Source organism: Gopherus flavomarginatus, chromosome 13 (assembly GCF_025201925.1).
Source record: "Gopherus flavomarginatus isolate rGopFla2 chromosome 13, rGopFla2.mat.asm, whole genome shotgun sequence".
Classification (NCBI taxonomy): Eukaryota; Metazoa; Chordata; order Testudines; family Testudinidae; genus Gopherus; species Gopherus flavomarginatus.
The window spans coordinates 9,256,829-9,272,858 of record NC_066629.1 but is presented as its reverse complement, the minus strand read 5'-3'; the positions used below and the strand labels follow the sequence as shown (position 1 = coordinate 9,272,858).

General features: G+C 50.3%; 1 protein-coding gene and 2 non-coding genes across 3 annotated transcripts in view; all 3 read left to right on the top strand.

The window, feature by feature from the left end:
* The window catches only part of LOC127033611 (zinc finger protein 420-like), a 496,719-nt gene that overhangs the window by 336,987 nt on the left and 143,702 nt on the right, over positions 1-16,030 (top strand). The gene's annotated exons all lie outside the window — the stretch shown is intronic.
* Positions 7,168-7,249, top strand: TRNAF-AAA (transfer RNA phenylalanine (anticodon AAA)). Its single transcript has one exon. It is a non-coding gene; the product is annotated as a tRNA-Phe (tRNA).
* Positions 9,030-9,102, top strand: TRNAV-UAC (transfer RNA valine (anticodon UAC)). The gene has a single exon. It is a non-coding gene; the product is annotated as a tRNA-Val (tRNA).

The window sequence follows — 16,030 nt, the reverse complement described above, 5'->3', positions numbered from 1 at the left end:
TGTATGAGTCTGCATGTGGATTTTACAGTATGTTGGAAATATGTTGGACTGCTTGTCGAAATGATCACTTTTGCTTGGTTTTGGATTCCCAGTCTCCTTGTTATTGGGACAGAAGAAATAAAGGGTTATTAGCCTTGTTGTGTGAATTGAGGGCAGCTAAACCTTGCTCGGAAGACCCTGATTGAGGGACTCACCCTCAGTTCAGTAGCACTTGCTAGGCAAGGGACATGGGTTCCAAAGCCAAATGGGCTGGGTCCTGGGTTCTAATACTAAAATTTAGGGGTTAGATCAGTGTTAGGAGAGGGTGGCAGTAAAGGAATGAGTGAGTCCTTAGACAACATAGTGAGTATGGTGCCTTCTTATTTTCCCCCTTTTCCACCCAGGATGGCAGGTGAACTCTACAGAGGCACCTCTGGGCTTGCACTGACTAAGGACAACAGCTGTGAATTGGGTGAAGAGCAGGGATGGTTCATATTAAAGGACTCTTTGTTGCTGGACTTATGAACTGTAGAGAGTAGGACACTGCCCAGCTTATTTGGGGGTGGGTCTTTTCCTTGTAGTTTAGGTTTATGAGTTGGGGCTGCTGACATGACTTCTGCTAACCCTGGGCTTACACTGCAATGTAGACATATTCTGAGAGGGCATCTATATTGTGATAAAAGCCCTGTGGCCTCGCTGGCCTGGATCATCTGACTTGGACTCCTGGGGCTCACGTTGTGAGGTGAAGAACTGCAGTGCAGACATTTGGGCTCAGACTGGAGCTCAGGCTCGGAGACCCTCACCCCTCAAGGGGTCTTGGAGGCTGGGCTCAAGCCCAAGTGTCTACACTGTAATTTTATAACCCTGCAGCACAAGCCCCACAAGCCTCACTCAACTGACCCAGGGTTTGAGAATAGTGACTTGGGTATGTTTATGACAATATAGACAAAATGCTATGCTATGTCCAGACTGCAATGAAACACCCAAGGCTGCCCCATGCCAGCTCAGGCTCCCGAGGCTTTGGCTGTGGGGTGGTAAATTTGCAGTGTAGATGTTTCAGCTCAGGCTCAATACTGGGCTCTGGGCCCCCTCAAAGTTGCGAGGGAGTTTAGCAAGCAAAAAAGGTAAAACCGCAATGAAGTATTACCCTGGACTCAATGGCATTTCTCCATTGGTCTGTCTGCTTTGGGGCAGGGACAATAACACGTCTTGCTGCATTTGTTATTTCAAAGGGTGGTTCAGGATTTTCATTCTCATATACGGTGCACAAAGGCAGGACTTAACACTCAGTGTAACCTAAATAAGCCGCCCACAGATTCTGGCAGCCACAAAGAGCATTTGGTGTGAGAGCCCAGACCTGCCCCTGCCCCAGCCCCAGCGACGGGGGTTCATCCACGACCTACCAGCTGCTAACTTCTAAACTTTCAGTAACTCTATTATCAGTGCCTGGAGTGTAATTTAAACCATAAGAAAAACCACACTGGGCTAGACCAAAGGACCATCTAGCTCTGAATCTACTGCTCAGAGTGTGGCCAGTCTCCCTGTGTTCGCTGCTGTTCGTGCTGGGGAGGCTGGCTGGCCTTAGGGATGGGGCCCCCTGGCAGCCGCTCAGGGCTCCAGGGGGTCAAAGGGCACCATGTGCCAGTGCGAAGGTGCTCACTGCTCTCCCCTGCCCCAATACTCCTCTGTGGCCCCATAGAGGGTTGTGGGAAGTGAGGAGCAACACTATGTGCTCCATGCATCCTGGTCACTTTCCCCACCTGGGCTGTGCTGTGAGGGGAGCATCAGAAGCTGCTGCTCTCTGCCATCCCCTTCTGCAGCCTGGCTGAGGAAAGAGACCTAGATGCAGGGAGCTCAGATGATGTCGCTTCTCGCCCCCACAACCCCTATGGGTGCCCGGAGGATCAGCGTTCCAGGGAGGAGCTGGGAGCAATGCCAGCTGCTCCATGCACACAGGTCAGTGTCCCCACGTGGGTGCAGGGGTTAGGGGTGAAGGGGGTGCAGGAGAGGGGCAAAGGTTGGTGGCACAGGAGGGGAGTGTGGGAGTTAAGGGCAAAGGGGACACACCAGAGTGGTTAGGGCACAGGAGGGGACAGGAATTGGGGTGAAGGAGGTGCAAGGGTTAGGAGTGCAGGAGCTAGCGGTAAAGGGGGAGGGGGATCGTCCAGGGGTGATGGAGAAATGCCTAAGTACACATTTTGCCCAGGGCACCAGTTCCCCTAATGCTGGTCCTTGATAACATTTCTTGCTGGGAGGGAGAGGGTAGAAAAGGAAGGAGTCCTAACAGCTTTTCTTGGAGCGCAGGTGAAGAATGACTCCCCTTTCTCTAGATTCTCACATGGGGCTCTGGGGCGAACAGAGCCGCATAGCTTCCCCCGCTTTCTCCAGATTGTCTGTGCTGGGCTCCTGTGGAAGTTACAGAAGGCAACAATTACCTGACATTTCTCAGCCATTGTGGACACAGCCACACAGCTTTCTCTGTAAACTCTACAGGTTCAAATCAAGTCTCTGAAGTCCATCCACAGCTAGGATGGGTCATTCAGTCCTTTGTAGAGAGCATCAGTTTGTAGCAAAGTCCTTCCTGAGGTTCTGAGGGCTGGAGAAAAATGCCTTCTAGTGAGCTATTCAAAAGCTCGACCTGCTTAGCTTGTCAAAAGAAGATTGAAAGGTGACTTCACTGAAGTGTTGAAGTGCCTTAATGGAGAGAAAATATTGGCTATTAAATGGCTCTTTAATCTAGCAGAGAAAAGCATAACAAGACCCAATGGCTGGAAGGTGAAAAGAGACAAATTCATTTTAAACTTAAGGCTCAAATAATCAACAGCGAGGATGATTCATCACAGGAACAAGCAACCAAGGAAAGTGGTGGATTCGCCATCTCCTGATGTCATTCAATGAAGACTAGATGCCTTTGTGGAATGTGTTTGCCCAAAAAGTAGCTATTGTGTCATACAGGAGGCCTCTGATATGCAGGAGGTCAGATTAGATCCTCTAATGGTCTCTTCTGGCTGTAAAGTCGACTAATTTCTGAAAAACTGAGTGTAGCATTGGGAGCAGCATCTGATGTTTTACTGTCTAGCCAGCTTGCTGCGTAGAACGAACACTCTTTGAGTGGGGTGATCCACAGGGAGTAGCTCAAACCTCCAAAGTGCCTGGCCAGGGGCAGGACATTAGCACAGCAAGGAAGGGATGTGGCAGTGACATCACAAAGGCATTTTGCAGGACCTCAGACTATTGGTCAAAGGTGTTGGGGAGATGGTGACTTCACAGAGAGATGCTGACATCGGCCAGGCAGGACAGGAGCGAGGGGCCAGGGAAACCTCAGAGACCACTGTGGCTTTGCTTCAGCAAGTCTCCTTCTCCAGGTCTCTCTTTAAGGACTGAGAGAGTATTTGGGTTCACGTATGTGAGCGCCAGGAGGAACCTCCTTTAGAGTTTTCTCCTTCCCTTTTCCTGATTTTACTAGAAAACAACCGTCTGTGTTTAGAAGGTAAGAGCCTCCTCGAGGGAAGGGGTGTCCTGGGCATGTCACAGTTCGGATGACAGTGGCCCCCCACACACTGTAAGGAAGCTCCCGCCGCCTGCTCTGTGTTCGCAGTGCGGGAGATAGCAGCATTCCATGCCAGTGATTTGCTCCTGGCTGCCAGAGCAGAGCAGCAGGCTCAGCTGTCAGAACTTCCCAGAGCAATGAAAGGGGAGGGGCTCATGGCTCTGTAGCAGGAATGCAGGGAAGGAGAGTTCACAGCAGGCGTTGCGGGATACTGGAGGAGGCCAGTTATGGTGATATAATGAACAGCAGCGTCTACTCTGTCACTTTAAGTTTGCTGCAAAAAGCTCTAGACCTCTCATCGAAGTTGTTTTATTTTGTCAGCAAAACAGGGCAGTTTTGTCGCCAGACGTGGCATTGCAGTGTGTACACCAGCCACAAGCTGCTGACCAATATAATTCTGCTGAAACAATTTTGTAGTGCAGACGTGGCCAAAGATTCACTCACACACAACTTGTAAGGACAACGTCACCTGTTCCTCTGCTTTGCAGAATCCAAACACAAACAAAGCTTGTTAGGCCCTGGTGACAATGGCAGGGAGCCAGGTGTGGGCAGACAGGGGGTTTTAGCCATCCACAGATACCATGGCTTAGCTGGCTAAAGCATCTGTTTTTGTAAACAGGAGGTCCTCAGTTCAACTCCCACTAGTGCCTTGTTAACTGGTTGTTGGGGCACCTGTTTTTGGCTACTGTCAGAAGACAGGATTCAGAGCTAGATGGGCCATTGGTCTAGCCCAGTGTGGTTTTTCTTATGGTTTAAATAACACTCACAGGCACTGATAATAGAGTTACTGAAAGTTTGGGAATTAGGAGCGGGTCAGTAGTCCAGTCCCCACACAGATGACATTCTCCCTCTGGGACAGGGGCAGGTCTGAGCTCTCACCTAAATGCTCATTGTGGCTGCCAGAATCTGTAAGCAGTTTGTTTAGTTTACACCAAAGGTTGAGTCCTGCTTTGTGCACCATGTGTGAGAATGAAAATCTGAACTGCCTTTTGAAATAACTAATGCAGCAGGACGTGTTATTGTCCCTACCCCAAAGCAGACAGATCAATGGAGAAATGCCGTCGAGTCCAAGGTAATACTCCACTGATATTTCACCTTTTTTGCTTATTAAACTCCTTCGATCTGCCCGGCCAAGGCTGTCCTCTGCCTCAGCTGCTGCTCTCAGCTTGCTCTAGAGTCAAACATGCAGGGCCCCCAGGGGAACAGAGGCTGGGACAGGGCAGCAGCCTGGGTTGGGCTGGGAAGATGCTGGGAGTTCTGGTTCCCTGAGAACTGGCCCAGATCCCTTCCCAACAGCGAACAAATCAATTCCATGTCCCCTCCCCAGAAAAATCAGCCTGGAGGCAAGAGCAGCAGGGCACGATTCCCTCCAGTTCCCACCGAGGCAGGAGAGAACCCAGGGCCTCTCTAGCAGACCTTTTGCAACTGAGGTGGGGAAACCAGCCTTTAATAACAGGCAGTTCCAGTTTAAGCTAAGTGTTTTTACCAATTTCTACATTAAAAAACCCTTGAATCGTAGTGTCACCATCCATAAAATTGCTTCAGCCTTATAGGCTCCCAAGTGCACAACTAAACAGCTCTTCAAATCCAAGGCAGTGGAGATCAGTCAATGTTCAGAGTCATTCCACATAAAAGAACCATGTTGTCATACATACTGGCCCCATCATGTGGCCATCACCTTTCCCTCCTCTCTGTTAAAAGTTTCAGTATTTTGCACAGAAACTTTCTTCCCTCAGGAGAGACCTGGGAACCAGTGCTGACAGCCAGACAAACACCTTTAAGAGGAGGCATAACCTGTCAAAAGGTGATCTCCCTCCTTCAATTCAGTGACACCCTGAAATGTTACTTATCCCGGCAAAACCAGAGGATTGAAAGCAGCTACATCAAAGCCCTGTGTAGCTAACGGGACTGAACACAAACACTCCCTTGGATCTGAAGAGATGTTTAGTTTTACCCTTGGTAAACTATAAGACTAAAGGGAAAGGCGGTGGTGATGTCAAATATAAAGAGTGAAACACAAAACAGTCATCATAGTTATGCCCATAATGACTGCAAAATCTTTCTATATTCTTCTTCTTATCATCAGTGTATTATTTTCTCTGGCATCTAGACATTGACTAGACCTTGACTAAGAAATTTGGATCTTGATAAAATAATCAACTACCCCTGGTTAAGGCAATGGACTTGACACCCACTCGGGCAGTGATTAGCTGACAAAATCTTAAAAATCGGTTCCCCATAAAAAGTTCTGATTTAAGGGGGGGAGTAGAGGAGGGGTTGGGGGAGGGGAGACATACCTGTGGGGCCAGGGGCCCCTGCAGGGCCTGGGGGAAATTGCCCCACTTGCCCCCCGGCAACCGTAGATCTTGCAGCCCCCTCCCCCGTTACCTTGCCGGCAGCTCAAAGCAGCAGGACAACTCAGGAGCTCAGCTGAGCTGCCCAGCTGCTGGCCATGCTGCAGCTCTTCGGGGTGGGGGAAGCAGGGGAAGGTCCAAGAGAGACATCCTCGTGTGGCCAGGGGCCCCTACAGGGCCTGGGCCAATTGCCCCACTTGCTTCCTCCCCTCCCCTCTGCCCAGCCCTGGAGCTTGCAGCAGGACCCCACACACCTTGCCGGGCCTCTCAAAAAGCAGCAGCAGGACGACTCTCGAGCTCAGCTGAACTGCCCAGCTGGTACCCACAGCTGGCACGCTGCAGCCGGGGGGAAGCGGAGGAGGGGTCCGGGAAGCCTCAGTCTCCCCAGGTGGGAATCCTGGGAGCAACAGGATGGTCCGGCCCACGGACTGGAGTTCTTTGTCCACCTCCTGGCCCTTGAACAACTGGTTCTTCACAGAGGTCTAATTTTAGCAAGCGGTTCTTGGTAACCTGTGGGAACCGGCTCAGCTCACCACTGCACTCAGGTGTCTCCATGCAGGTTCAAGTATTAACAACAGTGGCTGCCTTACAGCCATAGTTTTTAATGAAGGCAATACATTGATACAAATTCCTGTTAAATCATTTCTCAGCCAGAGTCCTTCACCCACATTCCTTAAAGCACTGGGCCACCATGTGGACGTTTCATTTCCCGCCTCAATTTCACACAGAGACACAATTTCCTTGCACAGATCCATGAACAGCAAAACCTCCCCGTGTCTCTTGTCTGAGCCAGGGCATTTCATTCCAGTGAACCCTTCTCTTCTGCAATGGCGATTGGCAGACAGAGGGGACATGGCAACCTGCATCCCTGTCAGGGAGATATTGGCTCGGCTCTTTCTTTCTGCTGCCGTTGTTAGTCCATGAAACATCAGGGATGGAATGTAAGGCTGAGCTCACACACCAATCCGCTGAAACATTTCAGTGCCCCAGAGAAATCCTGCCCCCGGCTATTGGAATGATATGCTAGAGATTTGACTAGGAAAGGGACTGTCTGAATTGTCAGTGTGGGGAATGAACAACAATCTATAGCACTGTCGTTAGCCACAAACACAATCTAATCATGCTCCAGCTGGAAGGAAAATGGGCAGGAACTCTTGCTATTCACCATGGACACACTTACATTAATGCACAGCCGTGAGCGTGCTGGGGAAGCTGGTCTGAGCAATTTGAAGTGACAAGTCTGTGAGAACAGAAACATTGTGTAGGGAAACAGCCATACCTTAAGTAGTTGTGGCTGAGTGGTTAAGGCAATGGACTAAATGTCCATTAGGGTTTCCCCATGCAGGTTCAAATCCTGCCAACTACGGAAGCATTAATGTATTGGCCTTGCTGTTGTCTTAGTGCCTGAGTGTCCATGGAGCCAGATCTGGTCTCACTCTGAGGGTGTCTACACTTAAAATACTGCTGTAGCCCTGTGGAGTAGACATTTGCTAGAGTGAGCAAAGGGGTTTTCCATCCCTGTAATAGCTAGGTTGACAGAACAATTTTTCCTTTCATTTAGCACTATCTAACCATGGCTTAGGTCAGCTTAATTATACTGGCTCTGGGGTTTTTTACACCCTGAAAAACGTACTAGTTAGAGGGTTTATTCCATCACCCTCCCATTCCCTGGTCCTTCTTGTATCACCAGAGAGCAGCAATACATGAAGTTAAAAGGTGCAAACAATTCAATGTTTATTGGAGCACACCTCCAGCAAGCAATGATTCCAATTTCCTTCCTCTGTATCCCCCTTCCCAGCTCTGACACCACAGAGGCTTGTCTGTGTCCTTGTTCCTATTCCCCTCTTAGCAAAACATAATTCCAGTTCCCCTACCCCCATTCCCATTCCCCCTTTTACTTCCTGATTGACTGCAATCTACATAGTAAAACTGGAGTTCTGCTTAGCTATACCTTAGCCAATCATTTTACTGAAATGTAACTAACCAATCCTAACATACTGTAACATGATTATCTAACCAAATAGACCCCACCACCTTAATTGGTTTAGACACAGCAAATTAATTATACAGCAGACAGAAACAATGACAGAACCAGACAGAGATTATACAGACAAACAATAGGAAAGTGGGGACTACAGTGACAGAACAACACAGAAATGAGGATTTCACACCCCAGCTATTGATAAGTGAGTTCCTGCCAGACAGGATGCTCTCATGGTAGAGGTTGTGGGTGCTGCTTGCTTAACTGTCTGGCCCACAGAGCAGGATTTTGAGATTCACCATTACTGTCTCAGAATGCCAACACCCATCTTTTGTTCACTTAAAACACGAGCAGGGAGATTCCGACACCGCAGAACTTATGGAGCTCCAGGAAACGTGTAATTTTAGGTCCAGGTGAGTGTGTCTAAAAATCAGCTGTGCTGTGCAAGGTCTCTAGAACTTGAAAGAGATGTGCCATCTTGACCTTCCTAAAGAATTCATCAAATATTAATGAAAACTAGGGTTGATAAGTCATGTTCTTTGTAACATTAGGCTGGTGGACTGGTCTAAAGTGCTGTTTTTATGACTCTTTTTTCCTATCTCTTGGGTATTCTGGTCTCCGCATAGAGACGTGGTTTCAAATCCCACTCCTGACATTACCATTTAATTCTATCGGGAGAAAATGGCCTCAGTTCAATCTCCTTTGGAACAACAGAACCCCATTTGTTTAGCTTTTCTATTCCAGTAGTTGTGAGAGAAGCTCCAAAGCAGGGGGAAACAGTGCCTGTTCTCTCAACTGATCAATTTTTGTCTTTCTTCATTCCAAGTCATTTTCTCAGATACATCCATATTTCCCACACTATTGTGTTTAGCGATCTTTGCTTTTATGAAACTTTAGGGTCATCATTTAATTGCCACACAACTGTACTTCTGAAGTGAAGTGAAACACAATATTTTTTTGGATATTCTTGCAGAAGAGTTTTGCTTTCTGGCCTGGAACTGAATAGGGCCTACCTGAGGGGGACAACGCTACTCCCTTTTCTTGGCACATCCAAAAAACCTAAGTTCTTGATGCCCTTTGTTTTCCTGTTCTTCAAAGGGAAATCAGCTGGTGTAGCAGCTATTGAGAAAGCCTTAGAAAAGGACTCCAGAATTGATAGTAGGTAGTTTCTGTAGTGTAGTTGTTATCACATTTACTTTACAAGCAAAATGTCCCTGGTTCAAAACCAGGCAGAAACAATGCTGCTTTCTCTTCTTCAGTCTTCTATCACTCCAAGTTGTTTCTCAACTACATCCGTAGCTTCTATGCTTTCTTCCTCATTATTCTTTTTCCTTTCATGGAGCTTTAAATTCAAAAGGAGAGGCTTAGCTGGGATTTTGAGGGAAGGAACAGACCATCATTTGGGAGACTGCCAGCTCCATAACAAATCTGAGCGTAGAAGAATCCCAGCCCATTCTCCTGCATATTTAGCTCCCAGCCAGCAGTTTTTCCCTTGCCTTTTTTTTTTTTGAGCTAACCTTGAGTCCAGGGCACACACACTCTCTCTGCCCCACACATTAAATCTGGTCCTGCTGCAAAGAGACCCCGAAGAACCAGCAACCTGCACGAGAGCATGACTGGGGGGAAAGGGTTTCCCATGAAGTGTATAAGCCACTGGATGTGTTGGAAAGAGGCAGGTCTGAGTGTAACAGCCAGCAAAGAAATCTGTTTGGGGATATGGCTCAGTGGTACAGTGCGTGCTTTGCATGTGTAAGGCCCTAGGTTCATTCCCCACATTTGCCTTTCACCTCTACTGCTTTGCTCATGCCCAGCTGCCATGTGACCCAGCCAGTCTCCCTGCACAAGTTTTGGTCCTGAGCAGTGAAGGCAAAGTGCCAATTGCATGGAAGCTCTGTGGGGGTTTCTGCTCCTAAAGCACCATGGTGACTCTAAGCTTCCCATCCACTGAGCTGCTTGATGAGGAAAGACTAGAGAGAAGGGTCCCCTCAGCACAGAGGGAGGAACAAGGACATGGAGGAGCAGTCAGTGCTGAGAGAGGAAAGAGGTCAGTGATTTACACAAGACAGGGAACACTGGTTCTTGGAGGGGACAGGAGGTGAGGGCAGCTTGTTTACAATGATGCTGATGATGAACAGAAAAAAAGGCTGGAGTCAATGAAACATGAGAGCATAGAAGAAGGGTAGCCCCACAAAGGGCCCTGGGTGCTCATACACCCCAGTTCATAAGTAGACAACATAAGAATGGCCACACTGGGTCAGATGAACAGTCCATCTAGCCTAGTATCCTGTCTTCTTACAATGGCTAATCCTAGGTGCCCCCGAGTTCCACAGGTTGACTGTGTGTTACGTGAAGAAATATTTCCTTTCGTTTGGTTTAAACCTGCTGCCTCTTCATTTCATTTGCTGACCCCTAGTTTTTGTGTCTAGAGGAGTAAACAACACTAACTTTTTTATTTTCTCCAACCCAATCATTGTTTTATAGACCTCTATCATCTCTTTTCCAAGCTGAAAAGTCTCAGGCTTATTAATCACTCTTCATATGAAAGCTGCTCCATATCCCTAATCATTTTTGTTGCCCTTTTCTGAACCTTTTCCAATTACAATATATCTTTTATCAGGTGGGGTGACCACATCTGCACGCTGTATTCAAGATGTGGGTGTGCCATGGATTTATGTAGAGGAGCCCTGCCTTGTCCTAGATAGCGAGAATAGACAAACAGGGACCCAGCCCCCTACAGTGATCCCATAGACAGGAACCTGGTTATTAGTGGGGTGAAGGTTTCCTCTGGACAAAGGGGAGCTGAAATCCCTCAGTGTCCTGGAACTTAAGGAATGAAAGCTTCAAACCCTTCATAGCCATGCGCTGAGCTGTATCAGCAGAAGGCTGGGCTGCAGCAGGGGTCGGCAACCTATGGCACGCGAGCCAATTTTTGATGGTACGCTGGGGCCTGCTGGGACTCCAGTGTGCCATTAAAAATCCTGCTAGTGCGGCAACCCGCTGGCCCTTCCCCCAGAGCCCTGCCGCATTGCGCGCAGCACTTTGAGGGGCGGGGTGGGGCTGCACGCACGGCGGCAGGGCTCCGTATGAGCAGGAAGCCTCATGGTAAGGGGTCCGGAGCTCGGGGGGGGGAGGTTAGGGTAAGCAGGGGGCAGTCAGGGGACAGGGAGCAGGGTGGGTTGGATGGGGTGGTAGGATCCCGGGGGGGGTGGTTGGGGCGGGAGTCTCTGGACGGGGCAGTCAGGGAGCGGGGGTGTTGATGGGGCATGGGAGTCCCAGGGTCTGTTAGGGGGTGGGGGGGTGGATAGGAGACAGGGCAGTCAGGGAACAGGGAGCAAGGAGGGTCCTCGGGGCACAGTTAGGTGTCTCAAGGGGCGTGTCAGAGAACAAGGAGCTGGTGGGGTTGGATGAGTCGGGAGTTCTGGGGGTGGCTGTCAGGAGGTAGGGGTGTGCAGAGGCGTTGGGGGAGGCAGAGAGTGGGAGGGTGTATGGGTCCAGAGTTCTGGGGGTCCTGTCAGGGGGTGGGGAGCAGTTAGATAGGCATGGGAGTCCAGGAGGTTCTGTCTGGGTGCGGTGGTGTGGATAAAGGTTGGGGCAGTCAGGGGACAGGTAGGGGGTTGGGTCCTAGGGGAGCACTCAGGGGACACGGGGCAGGGAGGCTTAGATAGGGAGTGGGGTCCCAGGAGGGGGTAGTCGGGACAAGGAGCGGGGGGGGATGGGGGTTCTGGGGGAGGCAGTCACCCAGCCCTCTGCCCGGAGCCCTGAGCCCCCTGACACTCCCCAGGCCCCTGCCCTGAGCCTTGCACCCACACACCCCGCCCAGGTCCCTGCCCTGAGCCCTGTACCACCCAGCCCTCTGTTGACTCCTTCACCCCTCCACGCCCCCATGAACCCAGCCCTGACTCTGGCTCTCCCCACATCCCATGCACTCCACACATCCCCACCCTGAGCACCAAATGGGAGCTCCTGCTCCCCTCCGCACACATTCCCACCTGCACCCCTCACACCAAATAGGAGCTGCCCAGGTAAGTGTCCACACACCCAAACCTCCTGCCCCAACCCTGAGCCCCCTCCCTCATTCTAGCTCCTGGCCAGACCCTTCACCCCCAGCCCTGTGCTCTGTCCACTCCCACCCTCAGCTCAGTGCAGAGAAAGGAAGAGAATGGGCCAGAACCAGGGAGAAGGTAGGTACCCACTGTATGTGGGAAGGGCCGGGACCCCAGACTGGCAGCGGGCTGAGCGGGTGCGGCAGCCGGGATCCCAGCTGGCAGGAGCCAGCAGTTGGAATGTCTGAGCGTCAGTGGGCTGAGTTCTGGGTGCTGGCTGCCAGCCCCGCACAGCCCACTGCCGGTCTGGGGTTCTGGCTGACAGACCCTTCCCAGCTGGGGTCCTGGCCGCAGGCCCCACTCAGCCCACTGCCAGCCTAGATGAACAGAACCCCAGACCAGCAGCAGGCTGAGCGGGCCAGCGGCGTGAGATCAACATTTTAATTTAATTTCAAATGAAACTTCTTAAACATTTTGAAAACCTTGTTTATTTTACAATACATTAGTTTAGTTATATAATATACAGACTTGTAGAGAGAGACCTTCCAAAAAACATTAAAATGTATTACCGGAATGCGAAACCTTACATTAGAGTGAATAAATGAAGACTTGGCACACCACTTCTGAAAGGTTGCCAACCCCTGGGCTGGAAGAACCTGCAGAGTACATTTCTATTCTAATCCAATCTACAATTCTATTTCTTTGGTTTTTGCAGGTTAAATTAATGCAGCCTCTGCTCCACTCTCTCCCAAGGGTGTAATGTTGCTGTCCACAATGAGAAATCTTGGGAAAAGATTGAAATGAAATGGAAGCAGCATATGGTGACAGAATCTAAGGAATTAAAAGCCCATTGATTCTTATGTGTGTGCACTGACTCTGAACCAGAAGTGTAAGTTTTCTCGCTTTGTGGCTGCAGCCAGTAAAATATTTAACTATCTATCAGGGATGGTCTAGACAGTATTTGGTCCTGCCATGAGGGCAGGGGACTGGATTCGGTGACCTCTCGAGGTCCCTTCCAGTCCTAGAGTCTAAGAATTTATGAAACTGGCTTTTCCTAAATGCTGTACACTGAGAGCTCCTGGGAACGGGCAGGCGGAGAGGGAGCAAGAGGAGAAAGGCAGAGACATTGGGGAAGAATAATGGGGGGAGAAGAAAGAGACAGAGAACACAGAGAGACAATAAATGATTGAAGATGTCCCAACTCGATCTTGCTCATCACAGGTGTTCAGAAAGCTGGGTAGTTGTAGGTTTCAAATATCAAGGGGATCTCCACATACATGATCTCTCTCCCGCACCTCCCATTTTAGTATTAATTTTTATTTTGAAATGTTTGGCTTACCCCTGATCTCTTTCCCTAACTATATTGCAATTTGGGTGGGTTTTTTTGTTGGTTTTTTGTTTCCCTTTTGTTCATATCAATATAATTGTAACAGCAAAGGAATCTGTAGGAGCAAAAACTGACTCAAAACTTTATTCCCCATCATGAAGGAACAAGATACAAACATCGCACACAGCTGGAATCATAACACGGAAGGCTAAGGGATGGGAGATGCAGGTTTCCAAGTGTTCTTCTTCTCAGATGACACATTCCAGCCCCTTGTATTCCTCCCTCCTGTGTGACCTGCTGGGCTTTGACACATTTATTGTTTCATTCTATTGATCATGTGATTGTAACACAATGTGACTGAAATTAAACCACTTCTAGACAAGGAACTAACAAAAGAGAAAAGCCATTATTGCATTGGCTGGGAATTGAAGCCAGGTCAACTGTTTGGAAGGCAGCTACGCTCACCACTATACCACCAACACAGCTGGCAGGAGCAGCTTTCCTGCAGGTTTCGTGTGCTGGCAAAGGGGGTTACACATGACCATGTAGCTAGTAAGCAGGGTGGATGGGCTGGAAGCTGCCTGACAGCTGGAAGCAGAGTTAGGGGACAAAGGTGAAAACAGATCTCATTGGGAGCTGGCCCCACACCCAACCTGCCCCTAGGAGAGGGGAACTGAAGCTCAACTTCAATCATAGAAAAATCTTCCCTAAGAAGGAAGGGGACAGCTTGTTTTAAAGACAAGGTTTGTGGGTTTTGCCCACTACATACACAGGCGCTGGATAGTGCTGAGTCCAGACAAGACTCTGGTAGGATAAGGAAGAAATTCAGGCTGCCAGTGACCTGAAGGAGGGAGATGATATTTTGACAGTGATGGACACCTCATCTTAAAGGTCTTTGTCTGCCTCCTTCTAATGACTGTTTGGCACAGGAATGCAGCCCCCTCTGTCAAGCCGGGCCTTACAAACCTCTAAGGATGGTGATTGTACCACCTCCCTAGGGAATCCATTCCAGTGCTTCACCACTCTCCTAGTGAAAAAGTTATTCCTAATATCCAACCTAGACCTCCCCCACTTCAACTTGAGAGCATTGCTCCTTGTTCTGTCATCTGCAACACTGAGAACAGCTACGCTCCATCCTTCATATTTCACAGCAGCCACTGGTTAGTCGGGTCAGGCTCCAGCACTATGAGTCCGGTCAGTTTTCCCATTCCTGGGGGCTTTGCTCTCCCATGGCTGGATATTTTCCTGGCAATTGCTAATGGGAGGAGAAATGATGAGGGGCTGTTTGTGCAGAGTCACTTTCTTGCCAGTCCCCAGCACTTTCCTTGAGGTCTTTCAATAACCTGGAGTCTGTAGCTCAGAATTTGTATTAACAGGACTCAGGGCTGCCCTAGGAGGCTAGTACCAGCTGGAGAAAGTCATCCCCTGGGCCGGGCAGAGAAAAAGCTTTAATTAAGGTCACATCTCAGCACAGAAACCCGCTGGGGGAGCAGCAGCTGCTAAGCCTGGTCTCCCAGATCACAGTGGAGGCTGCAGCGTCTGACCCAGGAAGCTGAACCCCAATATCCTGAGCAGAGAGAAACAGAGCATTTGAGCAGCTTCCCTCCTTTAGCTCTCTGGGGAGAGCAGCTAATGAGAGACCCTCCTCACAGGGAGAACTGCTGATCTCATTTGTCCCCCTTTTCATCTGGAGTCACTCCTTGTCTTTCCATGCAGCAACTCTGGATTAACAATGTTCTCAATGAAACCAGATTTCAGAAAGCATGAGTCTAGAATGCTGTGGAAGAGACCATCGTGTGGCAGTGCTGACCCCCTTCCCACCCCCTCGCCCTCCCGCTCAGATCTAGGACAAGCACTTGTGGGGGTGGGGCATGAATATTCCCTAGTTTTCAAGAGGGGAGAAAAGAAAAATCTGTGATTTCAACTCACAGTGTTTGATAAGTGGATAGAAAGTTACCAGGGTGAGTGGGCCTGGCTGGGGGCTGCCTCGCAGTGCTTGGAGCCAGGATTTTGGCACAAGCTGATCAGTGAGCAGGATCATGGTTAGTAGCAGCCCCCAGACACCCCCCAGTACCTGGAGCCCAGAGCCCACAGCCAGGGGTTCGAGACACCCCCACAATACCAGTCAGGGTCCCGCCAGATTTTCCCTGGCACCCAGTCCCCAGAGTCCCTGGCCAGGGACCCAGATACCCCCCAGAGCCCCCACCAGCCACAATGTGAGCTGGAAACTGGTGAAATGGAGAGAAAACGGGGCACAATCGGGGGAGGGGAACAGGGAACTTCTCAGGGATTTGGGGGAAGGGGGGGTCACCCTGGATGTTGCTCGTTGCTCTCTAGCGAGAAAGGGGGCAGGACGAGATAGGACGGATGGACCCCACGGGGGGGGGGCAGCGGTAAATCCGAGGGGATCTCAGCCCCCCCCCTTTCTCTCTCCGCTCCTCGGGGGTCACCAGCTCTTCCTCCCCCCTAGCCATGTCCAAGCTGCACCGACACTTTCCACCCGCCCGTTTCCCAGGTCCCCCCAAGGACCCCCCGCCCGGTTTCACCCCCCCCGAGCACCCTCCGCCTGGCCACACGCAGGGACCCCAGTAGGGCCGAACCTCCCACCCCGGACACTGGGGCAGAGTCACCGCACGGCCCCGCCCCCCCGGCTCGCTCCGGTACCTGGCGGCTGCAGCTCCGCAGAGGGGGCAGAGCCGGGCTGGGCATGGACGCGGGGGTGGTGTTAATGAAGCTCTCTCCCGCCGCGATCTGCGCATGCCCAGAGCTCCAACAGCACAAACCCTTCTCCGGCCC